This window comes from Bos mutus, chromosome 24 (assembly GCF_027580195.1).
Source record: "Bos mutus isolate GX-2022 chromosome 24, NWIPB_WYAK_1.1, whole genome shotgun sequence".
Taxonomy (NCBI): Eukaryota; Metazoa; Chordata; class Mammalia; order Artiodactyla; family Bovidae; genus Bos; species Bos mutus.
This window is the reverse complement of record NC_091640.1, coordinates 4,902,081-4,926,141: the sequence shown is the minus strand read 5'-3', so window position 1 is coordinate 4,926,141 and position 24,061 is coordinate 4,902,081. Positions and strand designations below refer to the sequence as shown.

The following is a 24,061-nucleotide window of genomic DNA, read 5'->3' as shown; positions in this document are numbered from 1 at the left end:
AGCTCAACATCCGGTCCCATCACTTCATGTCAGATAAATGGTGATACAGTGGAAACAGTGGCTGACTTTATTTTTTGGGGCTCCAAAATCACTGCAGATGATGATTGCAGCAATGAAATTAAAAGATGCTTACTCCTTGGAGGGAAAGTTATGGCCAACCTAGACAGCATATTAAAAACCAGAGACATTACTTTGCCAAAAAAGATCTGTCTAGTCAAGGCTGTGGTTTTTCCAATGGTCATGTATAGGATTTGAGAGTTGGACTATAAAGAAAGCTGAGCACTGAAGAATTGATGCTTTTGAACTGTGGTGTTGGAGAAGACTCTCAAGAATCCCTCGGACTGCAAGGAAATCCAACCAGTCCATCCTAAAGGAGATCAGTCCTGGGTGTTCATTGGAAGGACTGATGTTGAGGCTGAAACTCCAATACTTTGGCCACCTGATGCAAAGAGCTGACTCATTGGAAAAGAGCCTGATGCTGGGAAAGATTGAGGGCAGGAGGAGAAGGGGATGACAGAGGATGAGATGGTTTGATGGCATCATTGACTCGATGGACATGGGTTTGAGTGTGCTCCGGGAGTTGATGATTGACAGGGATGCCTGGCATCCTGCGGTTCATGGGGTTGCAAAGAGTTGGACACAACTGAGGGACTGAACATGAACTGAATTTTTATAGAGAATTGTTCTCCTTTTCTCATCTTCTCTTTTTTTTGTGTGGCATTAATTTCATGAATAATCTAAATTGCATGCTGCTCTGAGTAAACATGCTTTTTATTGTTCCAGAATAAAGAGTAAGGCTTTTCAGTACTTAAGTGATTTTACTTGAAATTTCCCCACTGAAGTGACCATGAGGTTCTTGACAGTGTGACTCAGGGGAACCAGTTTTTTTAAAAAATCACAAATTACTGGTTGTGTATAGTAATTTAAGGGAAATTTTTAAACAGACTTACTCAGACAAACAAATCCTTTTAAAGGATTGTGAATCATGAGCTGCTAAAATTCGGACAAACATTACTTAAACAATTCAAAATGTTCAGTTAATTGCTTGTTGTGTTTAAATATATTTATAGGGACATCTCACCCACTGAGTTACCTCAGTTGTTTTCAACAATCAACTTCCTGAATTTGAGTTTTCCAAATTAATGGTACAAAGTCCGATAGTTTCTGAAAGCTTTAAATAGAAAAAGTTGTGAACACTGAAGTGATGTCTATACATTTAACCACAAAATTGACACCACAAAAGTACATGAAAACTCTTTATTTCACTGTTTAATTTGTATTTTTGCTCTTTCAATAATTTTAAAATAAATTTTAATTATTTGGATAAAATAATACATTCTAGTGGCACAAAATTAGATAGGAAATCTCCTTCTCACCTCCTTCCACAGACATTTGACCATTCAGTTATCTTTCCAAGGACCTTGGATATCTTGAGTATTGACTATGTACACAAATCTAAATGTATTTGTATGAATATGTATAAATCCATGGACACACGTGCTTCTGTTATTTTCACAAATTATAGCAAACAACTGAGTGACTAACACTGACGCTGATAGCAAACTGTACATAATTATCTGTGTCTCACTTGTTTAGTTATCAGTATATTTTAGAAATTCTATGAGAGAATATGCATGAAGCTGAGAATTTTTAGCAGCTGCATGGCATTTTATCAAAGCATCATAATTCACTTAAGTAGTTTTTATGAGATATTTAGATATTTATAGCACTCCTAACCTTTAATATTTTAAAGAACACTTCAACAAACATTCAAAAAATAAATCCTTAGAAATGGCATTTCTGAGTGAAAGAATTTACATTTAATTGTGTTGAGTCTCTTCAAATTCCCTTCCCATGGAAGCTGTGTTATGTTATCCTTTCACCATTAGCCATGAATCTCCTTGCTAATAGTTTTTATATGTTACACTTCTCTCCTTTCAGATCAGATCAGATCAGATCAGTTGCTCAGTTGTGTCCGACTCTTTGCAACTCCATGAATCACAGCATGCCAGGCCTCCCTGTCCATCACCAACTCCCAGAGTTCACTGAGACTCACGTCCATAGAGTCAGTGATGCCATCCAGCCATCTCATCCTCTGTCATCCCCTTCTCCTCCTGCCCCCAATCCCTCCCAGCATCAGAGTCTTTTCCAATGAGTCAGCTCTTCGCATGAGGTGGCCAAAGTACTGGAGTTGCAGCTTTAGCATCATTCCTTCCAAAGAAATCCCAGGGCTGATCTCCTTCAGAATGGACTGGTTGGATCTCCTTGCAGTCCAAGGGACTCTCAAGAGTCTTCTCCAATACCACAGTTCAAAAGCATCTGTGTTAACTCATTGTTGTTGTTTAGTCACTCAGTCATGTCCAACTCTTTTGTGACCCCATGGACAGTATACTGCCAGGCTCCTCTGTCCCTAGTATTTCCCAGGGAAGAATACTGGAGTGGGTTGCCATTTCCTTTTCCAAGGGATCTTCCCAATCCAGGGACTGAACATACATCTCCTGCATTGGCAAGCAGATTTTTTACCTCTCAGCCATGAGGGAAGCCCTATGCTTACTAAAAGCATACATTAAAGGTTATTCAAATTTTACCAAATATCATTGACTATTACCTGGTGCCTGGCATTGAGGAAGGTGCTCGCAACACTGTTGATTTCCTCCATTAATCAGACACATGTTGGTGTTATGAGAAGAACCCAAAGACCATGTTAATGTTATGATTGACCCCATCAGTTTCTATGTCAGAGTGACACCTGTGAAATTGGGTAATAGAAGTGGGTGGAGATGAAAGGGTCTCACTGACAAACAACTCCTAATACAAGCACTTGTTTCCATGAGTGGAATGGACACTGCTCAAATCCCCCTATATTAATTTTGTTCCTTTCCAGCCAGAATAGAAGAGCTATGTTTGTGTTCCCCATTCTTCTCTGACCCCCGGAGACATCTCTTGGGAAATCATACAAAATTTCATGAAAGGTTTAATGAATCTCTGTCACTACCAAGCAATTTTCCTGTACAAACAAAAACTCTTTGCTCCCTAGAACCAACCTCACTATTTCATAGTAAGGTTGCACTATCTCAGTTTTCATTTTTGTGGCAGAATGTCTGCCAGCTGATCTTACAACTGGGCTTACAAGATTTTAAATTCCTCAATGTATGTAATGTTCCCTGATAGCTTGATAATTAGCAAATACTATTTTTTGAATTATTTAACACCATCTCTGAAATAATGTATAATATTAAATACTGCTGTGCTTGCATATAATCTGTAGTCATAGCTAATAAGAACTAATTGTGGAAGGTAACAAATTGGTTCAGTTGTAGACTACTGGGAAAAATTCCAAGCATCACACAGTGAGTATTATATTCTTTATTTATGTATGACGACCTGAAAAATGGGGGGAAATAACTAAGCAATTAAAAACAAACATATATCCTGTGCTAATCAGTAAATTTTTTTCCACAGAACAGAATGTAAAGTTTATAAGGTCTGTACCAACATCTAAGTACACACGTATCTCCAAATAAAAAAAAAATAAAATACATACACATATTTTGAAATTAACTTTTCTGCTTGACCTCAACTCACTTCTTATACTGACGAAAAGAAAAAAATGATACCCATAATTGAGTGTTTTTTTTTTTTTTTTTTGTCATTTGAGCACAAGTCTTTGAAAGCTTCGAAAACTTAAAACTGAATAATAATGCCATGGTTTCTAGACATTATCACTTCCTTATTCTGTTTCAGTTTGACTCAGCTCTCAAGTGATGATGGAAAAATATAGACTCGAGTTTGGACCGTTTGATGATCAAAATATTTATCTATTTCTCAAATTTTCAATGTGTTGTAAGTCAATTCTGGGCCATGCCCACTCTGTCAGGAAGAAGTTAGAAATGCATATGAAAGCTGTGGATTCAAAAGTGCTATTTTAAAGTGGGAATTCTGTGACTGCAATTCAACAGTAGGATAATAGTATGAATGCTTAAGATAACAGAAGATAAAAAATTAAAGTCAATTAGTTCTTTGAAGAATATTTGGAAAGCCAAAGAAAACACACAGAAAATGCATCTGTCTGGACATTTGACTAACAGACTCTGAAATTCAAGGCTGATAGTGATAATCCCCACCTCCCCAAAAAACAATAAGAGAATGCCATCCATTATAACATTCTCCCATCAATAGTTGTCACATTGGTTATATGATTTTTTCACATTGTCCCCCTCTTAAAGTAAAATACAGAATGAAGACCATACTTGAGAATTCCCTGAGCAGACAAAACCATTCAAGCCATGTAAGCAAAAGTCAATCTAGCTTGATTCATGAACTTGACATTATTTCTTAAATGCCTCTGTTCATCAGAAAAGAAATGTAAGTCATCTTCATAAAATGGTATAAAATAACCACTTTTAACCAATCCCATTCCAGCTGAAAGCCCCCACTGGAATAACCAGTCATGGTAGATATTAAACAGCCTCCTCATTTTCACTTTATAATTCATCTTGTGACATTCTTCCCTTGCGGGCTTCCCTTGTGGCTCAGCTGGTAAAGAATCTGCCCAAAATGTGGGAAACCTGGATTCAATTCCTAGGTTGGGAAGATCCCCTGGAGAAGGGAAAGGCTACCCACTCCAGTATTTTGGCCTGGAGAATTCCATGGACTCTATAGTCCATGGGATCACAAAGAGTCAGACACCAACTGAGCAACTTTCACTTTCATGACATTCTGCCTCTGAACTTCATAGCAGGTTGGGTTCTAGAGCTCTCAATTCTTTAAACTGTTCTTTTATGCCCAGTAAAACAAACCCAGTTTTACTGCTCTGGTGATATTAATTTTGCTACTTCTAGATTTTTGGCACACCTATGCAGGCCAATAGTTAGCAAGCAGCTTATGGTCAGTTCAACTTTTATATAAAGACACATTTGTGCTTCAAACCTATGAAAATACAGTTATTCTCATTATTCATGGGTTCAGTGATTATTTACCAATCTGCCTGTCGACAAAATGCATTTTAGCCTCAAATAATGTGTGTGCCACTTTTCAGATCATTTGCAGACATGTGCAGAGGGGTAAGAGATTTGAATAGTCCCACGTGATCTTTCCCACTTCACGTTTCAGCTCATACTGTACATGTCCTTTTCTTGTTGTCTTTCGTGCCAGTGTTTTTTTCCCCCATTTTTGTGGTTTCTGCTGGGGATTCATGATTTTAAATGGCCCATGAGTGTCCTGATGAAGTGTTGTGTGGGATTCCTAACCACAAGAAAAATACGATGAACCTTAGGGAGAAAACACTTGGATTTGGATTAGTTAAGCTCCCTCTGGGCATGAGTTACTGTTCTGCTGTCTGAGAATTCAGTGTTCATGAATCAACAATAAGTACTAAATAAGGTGTCTTTAAACAGAAGCACACATAAAGCAAGGTTATGTATTGAATTGATTTGCTGTCAAAAAATATTGTGACCAGAGGCTGAAGGAAACCTGATTCCTTCTCCTTGAGGAACAATAGTTCAATATTCACTAATTCAGTGTTTAAGGTGACTTCATAGAATAGAAGAATAGTGGATAACAAGAATCACTATATTTAGATATAGTCAGATTATTTTTCAGGTTTTATACAGAAAGTCCTTACACTCTTTATTCTTTTAAATTTGTTTTCCATCTGAATTTCTCTAGGATTTTAAGCTTTGTCTAGAGGATACTGAAGTCTTTTTTCTCTCCTTTCTCATGTATACCTTAGTGTCTGACATGTAGGGCTATGGGCTGAATGATGAATGTCTTGAAAGCACAAAGCTTTAAAAATATTAGCAGCATGCTCACAAAACATACACAGATACCAAGAAGGTTGGCTATTTTCACTTGCAATCAATGTAATTCTTAGTTTGAATCAAGGGACAAAGTTGAATCTTATGAAAAATTATGACATACACAAAATGTATACTTCCATCTCAACAAATTGATATGTGTCCCACCTTACTCTTAGAATGTTAATCATTTTGAAAATCCTACTTGAGCTAAAATACTCATGATGAGTACCTCTTTCAAGGTCACATATTTACGATTTAATCATAAGCTCAAATTTTAAAGAAATGATGTAGGAATATTTAGTTCAGGAGTTGAAGGCAACTTTGGATATCAACTAGAACCTAGGGTCAAAAGTATTTCTTCATCAGGTATTTCCCAGAAAAGGATGTATAAAGGGCCAGTGATTATAGAACTCCATGATCAGCCTCTCTACCAATGGAAGAAATGTCAATAAAATAAAATCACTGGCTATGTTTTATTGATTAATCAGACTGTTTAAAGTATTTTAAAAATAAACATCAATAAGTACGTTAAATACTCTTTTGAATATATGAAATATTTCATAATTAAAACATTAAAGAAACTCAGGAAGAGAAACCATTCTTTAGAAAAACAACTTCTGTAGGAAGCTTAATTGTTTTGTAACTCCATATTTCACATAAACGAATAGCTATGTGATTTTCCTCCTAATATTCCAAGAAGCTGGAGAATAGAGATGGAAAATCTAATTTTAGTATATAAGTCACACAACTGTATGACAAGAGAGGAAGTGGAAAGAGAGCCTGCTATTTCTAAAAGAAATTAGAAATAAAGCCTAAACATCTCAAGGCAATATTTTCTAAACTTCTTACTTGTGCCTTTTTCTTTTCTTTTCATTTCCTTGAATGATTCACACCCTATCTCTGTGAATGATAGAGATCTATTATAGATACTTCTTAAATTAAATTAAAATTGCAGAGTGGCATTGGTATACAGTGACTTACCTGCTGAAGATTACTTAATTTTGTCAATAACATTTAAGAAAGAAAAAAGAAAAGGAAGAGGGTAGAAAGGAAGGAAGCAGGGGAGGAATGAGGGGAGAAAAGGAAAGACGACAGATGGGGTGGCCAAGCCCAGCGAGGGATCAGGCATCTCTCCAGTAAAGGGTTTCCAGTAATAATCCATCAATGACTCTACTATGAACCATGGACAATAATAGGCAAAGACAAAGGCACTTCGTGGTTCTTGGCCTTGACTAGGCATTAGCATCTCCTCAGGAGCTTTGAACCTATCTCCACTCAATTAAATCAGTCTTTGGATGTCAGGCTGAGGAACCAGTGTTTTGGTTACAGCCCTCATTGTGCTAAGTTGCTTCAGTCATGTGCGACTCTTTGAGACCCCACAGACTGTAGCCTAAGAGGCTCCCCTGTCCATGGAATTCTCCAGGCAAGAATACTGGAATGGGTTCCATCTTCCCAACCCAGGGATGGAATTTACATCTCCTGCATTGGCTGGTGGGTTTTTTTTTTCACCACTAGCACCCCATGGGAAGACCATAAAGCCCTCGAATTGATGCTAATTTGCTAAAAGGCTTGAGAAATCCCTAGAAGAATAGCTGAAAGAATACACACAATTAAAAATAAAATTAGGGCGGTCCTAAGATGGTGGAGGAATAGGATGGGGAGACCACTTTCTCCCCCACAAATTCATCAAAAGAACATTTAAACAGTAAATTCCACAAAACAACGTCTGAATGCTGGCAGAGGACATCAGGCATCCAGAAAAGCAGCCCAGTGTCTTCGAAAGGAGGTAGGAAAAAATATGAAAGACAAAAAAGAGACAAAAGAGGTAGGGACGGAGCTCCATCCAGGGGAGGGAGTCTTAAAAACAGAAAAGTTTCCAAACACCAGGAAACAATCTCACTGCCGAGTCTGTGGCGAGCCTTGGAACTACAGGGGGCAACATAACTGGGAGGAAAAATAAATAAATAATTAAAACCCACAGATTACATGCCCAACGGTAACTCCCCCAGCGGAGAAGCAGTGCAGACGCCTGCACCCTCCACTAGCAAGCGGGGGCTGCACAGGGAGGCTCGGGCTGCATTGCTAAGAGTAAGGACCGGGCCTGAGTGCCCCGAGGGCAATCTGAGGGAACTAACTTGGGCTAGCAAACCAGATAGTGGGATAACTACCAGGCAAAAAGCCCTAACTGAAGACACCGCCAGGCCTGCTCACAGAACAAAGGACTGAACAGCGCTAGCCTGCTGCAGACCATCCCCCTCCGGTGATAGGCAGCCAGAGCCAGAAGGGGGCAATCGCAGCCCCAGACAGACATTATCTACCAAACTGCAAGCAGGCTTCTTTCCTAACTAAGACTTCTTGGGGTTCTGGATGGTCAACATCTGCCTGAGAAGGTGCACTGGTTGTACACCCAGAAAACCGAGAGGCAGGGACGGGGGAGGCGCATGCAGCCCAGGGCCGGCCTCCGAGGGTTCCCGGAGGAGCAACCTAGAGCCTGAGCTGTGTGGGCAGGGAGGGTGCATGTGCGGTGAGCAGGGGCAGGCCCAGTGTGGCTGAGACACTGTGAGCACATGTCAGTGTTATTTGTTTGCAGCGTCCCTCCCTCCCTACAGCGCAACTTAACAAGTGTCCTAAAAAAGTGTCCACCACCGCCCCCTTGTGTCAGGGTGGAAATCAGACACTGAAGAGACCAGCAAACAGAAGAAGCTAAAACAGAGGGAATCACCTTGGAAGTGACAGGTGCAACAGATTAAAACCCTGTAGTTAGTACTGACTACACGGACACAACTGAGCGACTTCACTTTCACTTTTCACTTTCATGCATTGGAGAAGGAAATGGCAACCCACTCCAGCGTTCCTGCCTGGAGAATCCCAGGGACAGAGTAGCCTGGTGGGCTGCCATCTCTGGGATCGCAGAGTCGGACATGACTGATGCAACTTAGCAGCAGCAGCAGCAGCACATAGGAAGGGGCCTATAGATCTTGAGAAATATAAGCCGGACCAAGGAACTATCCGAAAATGAACTGACCCCACACTGCCCACAACAATACCAGAGAAAGTCCTAGATATATTTTTACTATTTTCACTATCATTCTTTTTTTTAATCTTTTTAATTTTTAAGTCCTCTATTACTCCTTTAATTTTCATTTTTGAAACCTACTATTACTTTGCAAAAAAAGAGACCCTATTTTTTAAAGCAAACTTCATATATATATATTTTTTTTTAATAATTTTTGTGACTTTTTTTTCTTTTCTTTAATATTGTATTTTTGAAAGTCCAACCTTTACTCTAGATTTTTAATCTTTGCTTTTTGGTATTTGTTATCAATTTTGTACCTTTAAGAACCCAATCTTCAGTACCCATTTTTACTTGGGAGTAAGATCACTGGCCTGATTGCTCTTTCCCCCTTTGGACTCTCCTTTTTCTCCACCAGGTCGCCTCTATCTCCTCCCTCCCCCTTCTCTTCTCTACTCAACTCTGTGAATCTCTTTGTGTGTTCCAGATGGTGGAGAACACTTAAGGAACTGATTACTGGCTGGATCTGTCTTTCTCCTTTTGACTTCCCCCTTTATCCTCCTGGACACTCTATCTCCTTCCTCCCTCTTCTCTTCTCCGTGTAACTCCGTGAACATCTCTGAGCAGTCCAGACTGTGGAGTGCACATAAGGAAGTGATTACTGGCTACCTTGCTCTCTCCTCTTTTGATTCCACCTCATCTCATTCAGGTCACCTCTAACTCCCTCTTCCCTCTTCTCTTCTCCATGTAACTCTGTGAACCTCTCTGAGTGTCCCTCACTGTGGAGAAACTTTTCATCTTTAACCTAGTTGTTTTATCAATGGTGCTGTATAGATGGAGAAGTCTTGAGACTACTGTAAAAATAAGACTGAAAACCAGAAGCAGGAGGCTTAAGTCCAAATCCTGAGAACACCAGAGAACTCCTGACTCCAGGGAACTCCTGAGCTCAAGGGAGCTCATCAAACACCTCCATACCTACACTGAAACCAAGCATCACCCAAGGGCCAACAAATTCCAGAGCAAGACATACCACACAAATTCTCCAGCAACAGAGGAACACAGACCTGAGCTTCAATATACAGGCTGCCCTAAGTCACTCCAAACCCATTGACATCTCATAACTCATTACTTGACACTTCATTGCACTCCAGAGAGAAGAGATCCAGCTCCACCCACCAGAACACCGACACAAGCTTCCCTAACTAGGAAACCTTGACAAGCCACCCATACAACCCCATCCACAGTGAGGAAACTCCACAATAAAGAGAACTCCACAAACTGCCAGAATACAGAAAGGACACCCCAAATCCAGCAATATAAACAAGATGAAGAGACAGAGGAATACCCAGCAGGTAAAGGAACAGGATAAATGCTCACCAAACCAAACAAAAGAGGAAGAGATAGGGAATCTACCTGATAAAGAATTCTGAATAATGATAGTGAAAATGATCCAAAATCTTGAAATCAAAATGGAATCATAGATAATAGCCTGGAGACAAGGATTGAGAAGATGCAAGAAAGGTTTAACAAGGACCTAGAAGAAATAAAAAAGAGTCAATATATAATGAATAATGCAATAAATGAGATCAAAAACACTCTGGAGGCAACAAATAGTAGAATAATGGAGGCAGAAAATAGGATTAGTGAAGTAGAAGATAGAATGGTAGAAATAAATGAATCAGAGAGGAAAAAAGAAAAATGAATTAAATGAAATGAGGACAATCTCAGAGACCTCCAGGACAATGTTAAATGCCCCAACATTCAAATCATAGGAGTCCCAGAAGAAGAAGACAAAAAGAAAGACCATGAGAAAATACTTGAGGAGATAATAGTTGAAAACTTCCCTAAAATGGGGAAGGAAATAATCACCCAAGTTCAAGAAACCCAGAGAGTCCCAAACAGAATAAACCGAAGGTGAAACACCCCAAGACACATATTTAATCAAATTAACAAAGATCAAACACAAAGAACAAATATTAAGAGTAGCAAGGGAAAAGCAAAAAATAACACACAAGGGGATTCCCATAAGGATAACAGCTGATCTGTCAATAGAAACTCTTCAGGCCAGGAGGGAATGGCAAGACATACTTAAAGTGGTGAAAGAAAATAACTACAGCCCAGATTACTGTACCCAGCAAGGATCTCATTCAAATATGAAGGAAAAATCTAAAGCTTTACAGAGAAGCAAAAGCTGAGAGAATTCAGCACCACCAAATCAGCTCTCCAACAAATGCTAAAGGAGATTCTCTAGACAGGAAACACAAAAAGGGTGTATAAACTCGAACCCAAAACAATAAGTAAATGGCAACGGGATCATACTTATCAATAATTACCTTGAACATAAATGGGTTGAATGCCCCAACCAAAAGACAAAGATTGGCTGAATGGATACAAAAACAAGACCCCTATATATGTTGTCTACAAGAGACCCACCTCAAAACAGGGAACACATACAGACTGAAAGCGAAAGGCTGGAAAAAGATATTCCGTGCAAATAGAAACCAAAAGAAAGCAGGAGTAGCAACACTCATATCAGGTAAAATAGACTTTAAAACAAAGGCTGTGAAAAGAGACAAAGAAGGACACTACATAATGATTAAAGGATCAATCCAAGAAGAAGATATAACAATTATATATGCACCCAACATAGGAGCACCACAATATATAAGACAAATGCTAACAAGTATGAAAGGGGAAAGTAACAATAACACAATAATAGTGGGAGACTTTACCCCACTCACACCTATGGATAGATCAATTAAACAGAAAATTAACAAGGAAACACAAACTTTAAATGACATAAGACCAGTTAGACCTAATTGATATCTATAGGACATTTCACCCCAAAACAATGGATTTCATCTTTTTCTCAAGTGCACACAGAACCTTCTCCAGGATAGATCACATCCTAGCCCATAAATATAGCCTTGGTAAATTCAAAAAAATTGAAATCATTCCAAGCATCTTTTCTGACCACAATGCAGTAAGATTAGGTCTCAATTACAGGAGAAAAACTATTAAAAATTCCAACATATGGAGGCTGAACAACACACTGCTGAATAACCAACAAATCACAGAAGAAATCAAAAAAGAAATGAAAATATGCATAGAAACGAATGAAAATGAAAACACAACATCCCAAAACCTGTGGGATACTGTAAAAACAGTGCTAAGGGGAAAGTTCATAGCAATACAGGCATACCTCAAGAAACAAGAAAAAAGTCAAATAAATAACCTAACTCTACACCTAAAGCAACTAGAAAAGGAATAAATGAAGAAGCTCAGGGTTAGTAGAAGGAAAGAAATCTTTAAAATTAGGGAAGAAATAAATGCAAAAGAAACAAAGGAGACCATAGCAAAAATCAACAAAGCCAAAAGCTGGTTCTTTGAAAGGATAAATAAAATTGACAAACCATTAGCCAGACTCATCAAGAAACAAAGGGAGAAAAATAAAAAAAATTAAGATCAATAAAATTAGAAATGAAAATGGAGAGATCACAACAGACAACACAGATATACAAAGGATCATAAGAGACTGTTATCAGCAATTATATCCCAATAAAATGGACAACGTGGAAGAAATGGAAAAATTCTTAGAAAAGTACAACTTTCCAAAACTGAACCAGGAAGAAATAGAAAATCTTAACAGACCCATCACAAGCACGGAAATTGAAACTGTAATCAGAAATCTTCCAGCAAACAAAAGCCCAGGACCAGACAGCTTCACAGCTGAATTCTACCAAAAATTTGGAGAAGAGTTAACACTTATCCTACTCAAAATCTTCCAGAAAATTGCAGAGGAAGGTAAACTTACAAACTCATTCTATGAGGCCACCCACCCTAATACCAAAACCTGACAAAGATCCCACACACACACAAAAAAGAGAACTACAGGCCAATATCACTGATGAGCATAGATGTAAAAAATCCTTAACAAAATTCTAGCAATCAGAATCCAACAACACATTAAAAAGATCATACACCATGACCAAGTGGGCTTTATCCCAGGGATGCAAGGATTCTTCAATATCCACAAATCAATCAATATAATACATCACATTAACAAATTGAAAAATAAAAGCCATATGATTATCTCAATAGATGCAGAGAAAGCCTTTGACAAAATTCAACATCCATTTATGATAAAAACTCTCCAGAAAGCAGAAATAGAAGGAACATACCTCAACATAATAAAAGCTATATATGACAAAACCACAGCAAACATTATCCTCAATGGTGAAAAATAGAAAGCATTTCCCCTAAAGTCAAGAACAAGACAAGGGTGCCCACTTTCACCACTACTATTCAACATAGTTTTGGAAGTTTTGGCCACAGCAATCAGAGCAGAAAAAGAAATAAAAGGAATCCAAATTGGAAAAGAAGAAGTAAAACTCTCACTGTTTGCAGATGACATGATCCTCTACATAGAAAACCATAAAGACTCCACCAGAAAATAACTAGAGCTAATCAATGAATATAGTAAAGTTGCAGGACAAAAAATAAACACACAGAAATCCCTTGCATTCCTATACACTAATAATGAGAAAATAGAAAGAGAAATTAAGGAAACAATTCCATTCACCATTGCAACAAAAAGAATAAAAACTTAGGAATATATCTACCCAAAGAAACAAAGACCTATATATAGAAAACTATAAAACACTGGTGAAAGAAATCAAAGTGGACACTAATAGATGGAGAAATATACCATGTTCATGGATTGGAAGAATCAATATAGTGAAAATGAGTATACTACCCAAAGCAATCTATAGATTCAATGCAATCCCTATCAAGCTACCAATGGTATTTTTCACAGAGCTAGAACAAATAATTTCACAATTTGTATGGAAATACAAAAAACCTTGAATAGCCAAAGCGATCCTGAGAAAGACGAATGGAACTGGAGGAATCAACCTGCCTGACTTCAGGCTCTACTACAAAGCCACAGTCATCAAGATGGTATGGCACTATCACAAAGACAGAAATATAGATCAATGGAACAAAATAGAAAGCCCAGAGATGAATCCTCGCACCTATGGACACCTTATCTTTGACAAAGGAGGCAAGAATATACAATGGAGAAAAAACAATCTCTTTAACAAGTGGTGCTGGGAAAACTGGTCAGCCACTTGTAAAAGAATGAAACTAGAACACTTTCTAACACCATACACAAAAATAAACTCAAAATGGATTAAAGATCTAAACGTAAGACCAGAAACTATAAAACTCCTAGAGGAGAACCTAGGCAAAACACTCTCCAACATAAATCACAGCAGGATCCTCTGTGACCCACCTCCCAGAATATTGGAAGTAAAAGTAAAAATAAACAATGGGACCTAATTAAAATTAAAGGCTTCCTCACAACAAAGGAAACTATAAACAAGGTGAAAAGACAGCCTTCAGAATGGGAGAAAATAATAGCAAATGAAGCAACTGACAAACAACTAATCTCAAAAATATACAAGCAACTCCTGCTGCTCAATTCCAGAAAAATAAATGACCCAATCAAAAAATGGGCCAAAAACTAAACAGACATTTCTCCAAAGAAGACATACAGATGGCTAACAAACACATGAAAAGATGCTCAACATCACTCATTATCAGAGAAATGCAAATCAAAACCACTATGAGGTACCATTTCACGCCAGTCAGAATGGCTGTGATCCAAAAGTCTACAAGCAGTAAATGCTGGAGAGGGTGTGGAGAAAAGGGAACCTTCTTACACTATTGGTGGAAATGCAAACTAGTACAGCCACTATGGAGAACAGTGTGGAGATTCCTTAAAAAACTGAAAATTGAACTGCCTTATGACCCAGCAATCCCACTACTGGGCATACACACTGAGGAAACCAGAATTGAAAGAGACACGTGTACCCCAATGTTCATCGCGGCACTGTTTATAATAGCTAGGACATGGAAGCCACCTAGATGTCCATCAGCAAATGAATGGAGAAGAAAGCTGTGGTACATATACACAATGGAGTATTACTCAGCCATTAAAAAGAATACATTTGAATCAGTTCTAATGAGGTGGATGAAACTGGAGCCTATTATACAGGGTGAAGTAAGCCAGAAAGAAAAACACCAATACAGTATACCAATGCATATTATGGAATTTAGAAAGATGGTAACAATTACCCTGTATGTGAGACAGCAAAAGAGACACAGATGTATAGAACAGTCTTTTGGACTCTGTGGGAGAGGGAGAGGGTGGGACGATTTGGGGGAATGACACTGAAATGTGTATAATATCATATAAGAAATGAATCACCAGTCCAGGTTCGATACAGGATGCTTGGGGCTGGTGCACTGGGATGACCCAGAGGGATGGTACAGGGAGGGAGGTGGGAGGGGGCTTCAGGATGGGGAACATGTGTACTCCTGTGGCGAATTCATGTTGATGTGTGGCAGAACCAATACAATATTGTAAAGTAATTAGCCTCCAATTAAAATAAATTTAAATTAAAAAATTAAATTAAAATGATACAACAACTAACTGGAAGAAATTAAAGAGAGATTGACATACTTTCAACCTCACATTTCAAATTTGCATTTTTCTGACCTAATTTAGTCTTGATATATTAGTAGGGTTTTGATATTAACTTGGGTAGAGACAGAAGAGGGATTTGGGGGTAATTTGATCAGATATGGTGTTCTTTGGTCCCAGGGAATGTGGCTGAATGTATTTTGAGAAATTTTAGTTAAATCGTTCTCCTGCTTTTTTTTTTTTTTTCTCCTGGCAGAAAGAAAATCTGAATATAGAAGTTAAGAGCAGAGGAGAAATGCAATTTTTCCACTCACCTTGCAGTAGTATGTTTTATGGGATTTAGAATGACTAATTCTACATCCCAGGTTTTATCAACATGTGGTATAATTTTCTTCATGATTATAGTGATTTTTTCTAAATCAGTAAGCTTTTTACTTGAATAATTCTATACCTTAGGCATTGCCCACATAACCGTGGGTCTACTGAAAACAAAACAAAACAAAAAAACTTGGTCATTCTAAGTAAAATCACCCTGGTTTTGGACACCACATTTACATCCAAGGCTGTCACAGCACAGGGACAGAAAAGAAAAGCTTGTGATTAACAAAGAAAGTGAGCTTCTGCTGCTGTCTGCCATTTGTAAGCAATTTACTGGTTGAATTGTGCTCAGACGATCATGACTCTATTGTACATGTTCCATCCAGCAAAGGGGAGATAAACTGTATTGCTGGGACACGGAGGTACCACAGGTTCCTGGGTTCATGGATAAGGTCATTTTCTATTACAGTGATGGGTTGTTATTAATTAGAAATCAGGGGTGTATTAATATTTTGTTTTCAAACCTAAAAAAATAGGCAGACTTTTTAATCAAAAATTAGTATGTGTAATAATATTTGTAATTTAAAACAAAATATATTATTTTTCATAGAATCCAGTGAATATTTGTGAACCTCTTAGTTATGTAATTTTTTTCCCTTTGAATGATTCACACCCTCTGTCTATGAATATGTGTCTATTATAGAAACTTCTTTGAAATAAATGAAAATTTCAGAGTGTGGCATGAGTGTACAAGTGACCTAACTGCTGAATATTAATTTAGTTTCCTCAGTAACAATGAAGAGAAGAAACAGAAGTAAGAAAAGTTGAGAAAGAGGGAGAAAAAAAGGGGTAGGAATTTTTGCACAGATCTTTTAAAAACTCAGGGTAAAAAAAAAGGACATAATTTCTGTGGCTCTAGTAAACACTTAAAGAAAATTCCTGTTTTCTCTGCTTCTGAGAGAGTTAAGGGGAGTCACTGGGTAGTTATTCATCCAAGATCAAACTCACAAGATCAAACTTCACACATGCTCGAAATGCCTAAGAGTCAAATATATTCAAATAGATAATGACCTAGACACATATGATGAGAACAAGCTACTGAATGAGCTGACATCCAGTTAAATAACTGGAACCTGAAGCTGATAACTTATCTGTGAATCAGAAACAATTGATTATAGTTTAGAAATAAAAGATTTTCATGAGTGATTTACACAAATCCTTAAGGGCATGATTGTACTGTTTACTTATATAAATGCTACAATTTTGAGAGTTGAAATTGATCTGCATCACTGCAGGCATACTATAATGTGAGACCGGTTTTATTTATTTTTATTTTGTTATTCAGTTGCTCAGTCATGTCTGACTCTTTGCGACCCCATGGACCACAGCATGCCAGGCTTCCCTGTCCTTCACTATCTCCTGGAGTCTGAAAAACTCATGTCCGTTGAGTTGGTGATGCTTTCCAACCATCACCTCTGTTGCACCGTTCTCCTCCTGCCCTCAATCTTTCCCAGCATCAGGGGCTTTTTGAATGAGTTGACTCTTCACATCAGGCACCCAAAGTATTGGTGTTTCTCTTCAGCATCATTCCTTTTCAATGAATATTCAAGGTTGATTTCCTTTAGGATTGACTGGTTGGATCTCCTTGCAGTCCAAGAGACTCTCAAGAGTCTTCTCCAGCACCTCAATTCAGAAGCATCAATTCTTTGGTGCTCAGCCTTCTTTTGGTCCAACTCTCATATCTGTACATGACTACTGGAAAAACCCTAGCTTTGACTATATGGACCTTTGTCAGCAAAGTGATATCTCTGCTTTTTAAGAAATGTTAATATTATGATGTGTTCATTGGAAGAACTGATGCTAAAGCTGAAACTCCATTACTTTGGCCACCTCATGCGATGAGTTGACTCATTGGAAAAGACCCTCATGCTGGGAGGTAATGGAGGCAGGAGGAGAAGGGGATGACAGAGGATGAAATGGCTGGATGGCATCACCAACTCGATGGACATGAGTTTGAGTAAACTCCAGGAGTTGGTGATGGACAGGGAGGCCTGGCATGCTGCATTTCATGGGGTCGCAAAAAGTCAGACACGACTGAGCTGAACTGAACTATATTATGATGAGCTAAGTTATAGAAAAACATGCCCAGTGATCACAACATCCAACTTCCTTCCCCGGGGAATCATGTTATTTATGCAAAACTGGAAACTTTCATTCAAAATGACTTCTGAAGATTTCCATTTTTTAGTCCAAACATATGGTAAAATAGACCCTTTCCTCGAAAGATGTGGCAGAAGGTACCTGGGACTGCAACTGCCATTTGCAGTATTGGTTGGCATTTCAGGAGAGCACAGGAGTAGAAACCAGACACCAAGGAGATTTTAGAGGAATCATGTTATACAACTGTTGCTGTGACACTTGCCTGACAAGAAATTGTGAGGGATCGAACCTGTGTCATTACATTCCTGCATTGGCAGGCGGGTTCTTTAACATTAGTGCCACCTGGGAAGCCCCCAAAACATTATGGAAACTCATAAAAGGACATGATTAATTATTGACACTAGGTAACCACTAAGGTCAAACGCAAGCTAAAACCTAGTACTAATTATCCTCCTAAGTATCATAAATTAGCATATTCATTGCATACAAATATGTTCATTTAGTTGTGAGACAGACTACAGAATTTTGACTCTGGCTGTGCCATGGGACTGTGCCACGGGACTGTGCCATGTGACTGTGTGGATCACAATAAACTGTGGAAAATTCTTCAAGAGTTGGGAATACCAGACCACCTGACCTGCCTCCTGAGAAATCTGTATGCAGGTCAAGAAGCAAAGTTGGGACAGCAGACTGGTTCCAAATCGGGAAAGGAGTACGTCAAGGCCGTATATTATCCCCCTGCTTATTTAACTTATTTGCAGAGTACATCATGCAAAATGCCTAGCTGGATGAAGCACAAACTGGAATCAAGATTGCAGAGAGAAATATTAATAACCTCAGATATGCAGATGGTACCACCCTTATGGCAGAAAGCAAAAAACAACTAAAGAGCCTCTTGATGAAGTGAAAGAGGAGAGTGAAAAAGTTGGCTTCAAACTCAACATTCAGAAAACTAAGATCATGGCATCTGGTCCCATCTCTTCATGGCAAAAGATAGGGAAACAGTAGAAATAGCTATAGACTTTATTTTCTTGGTCTGCAAAATCACTGAAGATGGTTACCGCAGCCATGAAATTAAAAGACTCATGCTCCTTGGAGGAAAAACTACGAACATCCTAGACAGCATATTAAAAAGCAGCGACATTACTTTGCCAACAAAGATCCGTCTAGTCAAAGCTATGGTTTTTCCAGTAGTCATGTATGGATGTGAGACTTGGACTGTAAAAAAGCTGAGTGCCAAAGAATTGATGCTTTTGAGCTATGGTGTTGGAAAAGACTCTTGAGAGTCCCTTGGACAGCAAGATCAAACCAGTCCATCCTAAAGGAAATCAGTCCTGAATATTCATTGGAAGAACTGATACTGAAGCTGAATCTCCATACTTTGGCCACCTGATGTGAAGAACTGTCTCATTGAAAAAGAGCCCAATGATAGGAAAGATTGAAGATGGGAGAAGGGGATGACAGAGGATGAGATGGTTGGATTGCATCACGGACTCAATGGACATGAGTCTGAGCACACTCCAGGAGTTGGTGATGGACAGTGAAGCCTGGTGTGCTGCAGTCCATGGGGTTGCAAAGAGTCGGACACAACTGAGCTACTGAAGTGAACTGTGCCACCTGACCTTTGAGCAAGTTGTCAGACCTGTTAAAGGATTAAAGTCTAATTCCCTTGTTGCTTTTGTTGTTGTTGCTGTTGTTCAGTTGCTCAGTCGTGTCTGACTCTTTGTGACCCTATGGACTGCAGCACACCAGACTTCCCTCAAGAGTCTTCCTCAGCACCATAGTAATGAGACTTTCAGAAGATTAAATAAGACCAAGGCATATAAATCACCCAGCACTAATATGCTCATAGTAAGCACTCACAATATTATAGTGTAGTTTACCTGCTTAACCATGTATCTGATTTCATTACTGATACAAGGCTTGCTACATTCCCAGCACCATTGTAAGACATGAAGACCTCATTGATCAACCAGATAGTGACCCCCATCATCACGGAGTTTAAAATGAGGTTGGGAAGACAGCCAACAAGGTGTTATAATTCAGAATGCTAAGTAACATAACCCAGTAGTGTGTGCTGTGCTGTGCTTAGCTGCTCAGTTGTGTCCAACTCTGTGCCCCTATGGACTGTAGCCTGCCAGACTCAACACAAACATATAGGATGATATAAAATTTTACAGCAGAGGCATCAAACTTAACCTAAATGTGTCAAAAAAGACAACAGTAGCAGGTGAAGTTAACAAGAATAACTGAAGGACCAGAGAAGGGTAAAAATTTCCTAATGCTAAAGGAATGTGTGCTCCTAGAGAAAAGAACTGCCTCAGGAGAGGAGAATTCTTATTCAAGGAATTTTAGAAGTTCAGAAAAACAGGGGCATATTGTATAGTTAGAGAAATGGCATTGATCATGTCTTAGTGCTAAATTTTATTAATAATATTTCACCTACTGCAGTGAATAGGGAGAAGGAAATGGCAACCTACTCCGGTATTCTTGCCTGGAGAATCTCAGGGACAGGGGAGCCTAGTGGGCTGCTGTCTATGGGGTCACACAGAGTCAGACACGACTGAAGCGACTTAGCAGCAGTAGCAGTGAATAGAGTCAGGGTAGTACATAGACTAAGAAATGACAACTTAAAATTATAATTAAAAATATAAAGAGCATTCATGCTTAAAAAGATGTCAATAATATCATTATTATTTTGATAATATAAGCAATATTGAGTTGATGGACAAATAGAATGTCTATTATCATTTAATAGCCACTTTGCATTATAAAATGTAAAATTCTATTTCGTGCTTTCACGACTTTCTTAAGAGTGGTGATTTTGTTAATTATCTTTAAATTTCCAGAAACTATGTGGAGGCATTTATTTCATACTTTAGTTATTAAATAAGTGAATGGATGATGACTTTTAATTAATCTGCATGTAGTAATCATAATAGCGTTCTGTAAGGCTATATGTGTTTAAGTTTGATTATTGAATGTGTTATGAACATTGGAAATCATTTCAATAGAGAATATGTAATGAGTAGTTACAAAATGGTTTCCATTTCCACCTTTCAGTTTTAACACAAAATCCTCCAAGCAAGACACAAGTGTCATTCACCCAGTATAAGAACTAACCATAATAGGATCATGCATGAAATTGACAAGGCTGGCCAAATATTTAAACATGTAAGTGGTCACAGTTCAGAGGTAGCCAAAACATAATGCAAGAATTTCCAATTATTTATATTTTTAAGGACAGAATTTTGAAAAGTCAGGTAAAAGGAATCTTATTTTCTACCTCCCTTGAAGCTGTCTGTGATCAAGAGAAAGACTGTTTATTCTCCCCTAGTGCTTTTCTGAAGGAAACAACCCAACAACCCAACTGGCTTCTTTTGGGAGCCAGCCAAAAGAAACACAAATGCTAAAGGATGAAGAGTCTACAGACACTATTGCAAATTGAGTAAATAAATTATTTACCAGAGAGGAAAAACTTCATGTCAGACATGTGATTTATTAATGAATGCTTAATGATATAAAGTAGAAAATTGTTTGTCATTGTAATACAAGTAGTTTGACTTCCTAGGGCATCTTAAGGAAATGAACTCTGTTAGAAATAATATCTATCATCCTGAAAAATTAATTTTAAAGTATTTGAATATGTCTAGTTTGGGGATCATTCAATAATTTCACAATTTATTTAAAGCAGAAGGCCTAGTTGTAAATCCAATTAATTTCCAACAAGCAGCTTAGAGTAGAAACTCATACAATAATAAAATATATGTGAAAGTAATTAGGAGATTGTGTCTCAGGGTAAAGAATCTGCCTACCTACGGAGGAGACATAAGAGATGCAGGTTCAACCCTTGGGTCAGGAAGGTCCCCTGGAGAAGGAAATGGCAACCCACTCTGGTATTCTTGCCTGGGAAATCACATGGACAGAGGAGACTGGTGGGCTACAGTCCATGGGGTGGCAAAGAGTCAGACACGACTGAGTGACTAACATTCTGATCATAAATTCTATACTTTTACTCAGGCATATATTACTTTGATAAAGTTAAAGAAATGCTGTATAAAAAAGAAATCAACTAATTTAAAAAAACAAAGCATATTGTCCTCTACAAATTTTTCTCCATATTTTTGGTCTGACAGTATCTATTGCTTTCCAACTTTTAAAGATAAACATTTCATAAAAAGCATAAGCAATTAAAAATTTTTAAAGCATTTTAACCTGTTTGTGTCAGAACACAAATTCAGCTTTTTAGATTGATGCTCTTTGTTCAGCGATCTTCTTGAATCCAACTAATCTTTGCCCTCATTTCATTGCATAATGTCCTTTGCCTTGTCTTTTTTATATTCCTCTCCTAGCAAAATACAGAAGAAGAGGCAGAGGTAATTAAAATAAACAGAAATGGAGAAACAAGCAAAAGCAGCAGCTGAGACTGTGGTGCCCAGGGGGTTGGAAGGATTTTTATGCCAAGGCTGGACTAGGACCAGTGCCTGCATTCAGACCTCAAAGACTGGTAGATTTGCACACATAATGTGAATAATCAAAAAAAATAATCTGAGCCAATCAGCCTCAAAGCATGGTTTGGTTTAGAACTTGTTTCTGCTCTGTTGATTTTTTTTATTATTATTACATTGAAAATGACTTTGGAAAAAAAGAGAACAATCCGAAGATGCATTCAGCAAACATTCATTTAAGATGACTATGTGGTCAGGCGTTCTTCCGTGCACTGGGGATACTTCAGTGAACACAAGAGGTGACGATCCTGACTTTGTAATTAATCAGAAAGAATGAAGACAGTCCTCTGATTATTTGAAGAGAAGGGTCAGATTGTTACACTTGAATCGTTCTGTTTTTATTGGATTTATCACAGATATGTGTTCATGAACTATGCAGATATAACGTGAAAGAAAGAACTAACAGCGCTTAAAAAGGATAAGCCACAATTGATAAAACCTGAATGTAAAGGTAGCCTACAACTGTCAAAAGATTAAGAATGAAACACGATCTGTTGTGAATAGGAGCCAAAACAGCTGCTTCCTATAAACTGAGGTAAGAACAGAATAAGAAATATATATATATATAGATGTTCTATCAAAATAGGAAATGGCTCAACCTCCTAGGTATTAAGGAAACATAGGCTTCCCCAGTAGCTCAGCGGTAAAGAATCACCTGCAGTGCAGGAGATGGGGGTTCGATCCCTGGGTCCGGAAGCTCCCCTGCAGGAGGAAATGGCAACCTTGCCTGGAGAACCCCGTGGACAGAGGAGCCTCGAGCTACCATCCATGGGGACGCAGAGTCAGACACGACTGAATCAACTGAGCACAGGAGCACACATATTTGAAAGGTAATTAGACGGCAAAATTTCACATTCACAGTTTTACGATTTCTTTAACAAACACAGATCTCTCAGACGATGCAGATACAGTGTAGGTCCTTGATCAATATTACTGCATTAATCCTCATAACATTCTGAGGATGAGATACTGTTAGTGTCCACAGGTTACACATGAGAGAGTTTAGACCCAGAGCTTAGAAAACTTAACGGAAGCACACATCGAGTGAGCGCAGGAGCTGACATTTGAACCCAGGTAGTTTCGTCCCAGCCTGTTCTAGGTTCTACCCTGTGTTAGGAAGAAAACTAGACAGATGCTTGTTGTTAGGAGAATAAAATGCTACACTTTCAGAAAGGAACCTCACTGTGTATATTGACATTTCAAATCTTTTCAAGATCTTTTGGTCTTGAAATGTTCTTGGATACATGAGTTTATTTTGACAGAAATTATAGCCCATTTATAGAGAAGGAAATGGCAACCCACTTCAGTGTTCTTGCCTGGAGAATCCCAGGGACGGGGGAGCCTGGTGGGCTGTCGTCTCTGGGGTCGCACAGAGTCGGACACGACTGAAGCGACTTAGCAGCAGCAGCAGCAGCATAGCCCATTTATAAGGGTATTTATGCAACATTGACTGTAGTGGCAAAAGGATCAAGAAAAAAAAAAGCTATGGGGCTTTCCTCCTGGCTCGGTCCATAAAGAGTCCACCTGCAATGCAGGAGATGTGGGTTCGATCCCTGGATGAGGAAGATCCCCTGAAGAAGGGAATGGCAACTCACTCCAGGAGTCTTGTCTGGAAAATTCCACGCACTGGCAGGCTACAGTCCATGGGGTTGCAAGAGTTGGACAGGCCTTAGCAAAGAAACCACCACCACCTCCTTCCCTTCTTCCCCTTCCTCTTCTCCCTCCCCTTCCCCTTCACTCCTTTTTTCACCCTCCTTCCCCCCTCCCCTCCTCTCCT

The 24,061-nt window shown here is 38.6% G+C and overlaps 1 long non-coding RNA gene across 1 annotated transcript in view; it reads right to left on the bottom strand.

Annotated features, from left to right (window-relative positions):
- The window catches only part of LOC138985447 (uncharacterized), a 64,674-nt gene that overhangs the window by 7,814 nt on the left and 32,799 nt on the right, over positions 1-24,061 (bottom strand). The gene's annotated exons all lie outside the window — the stretch shown is intronic.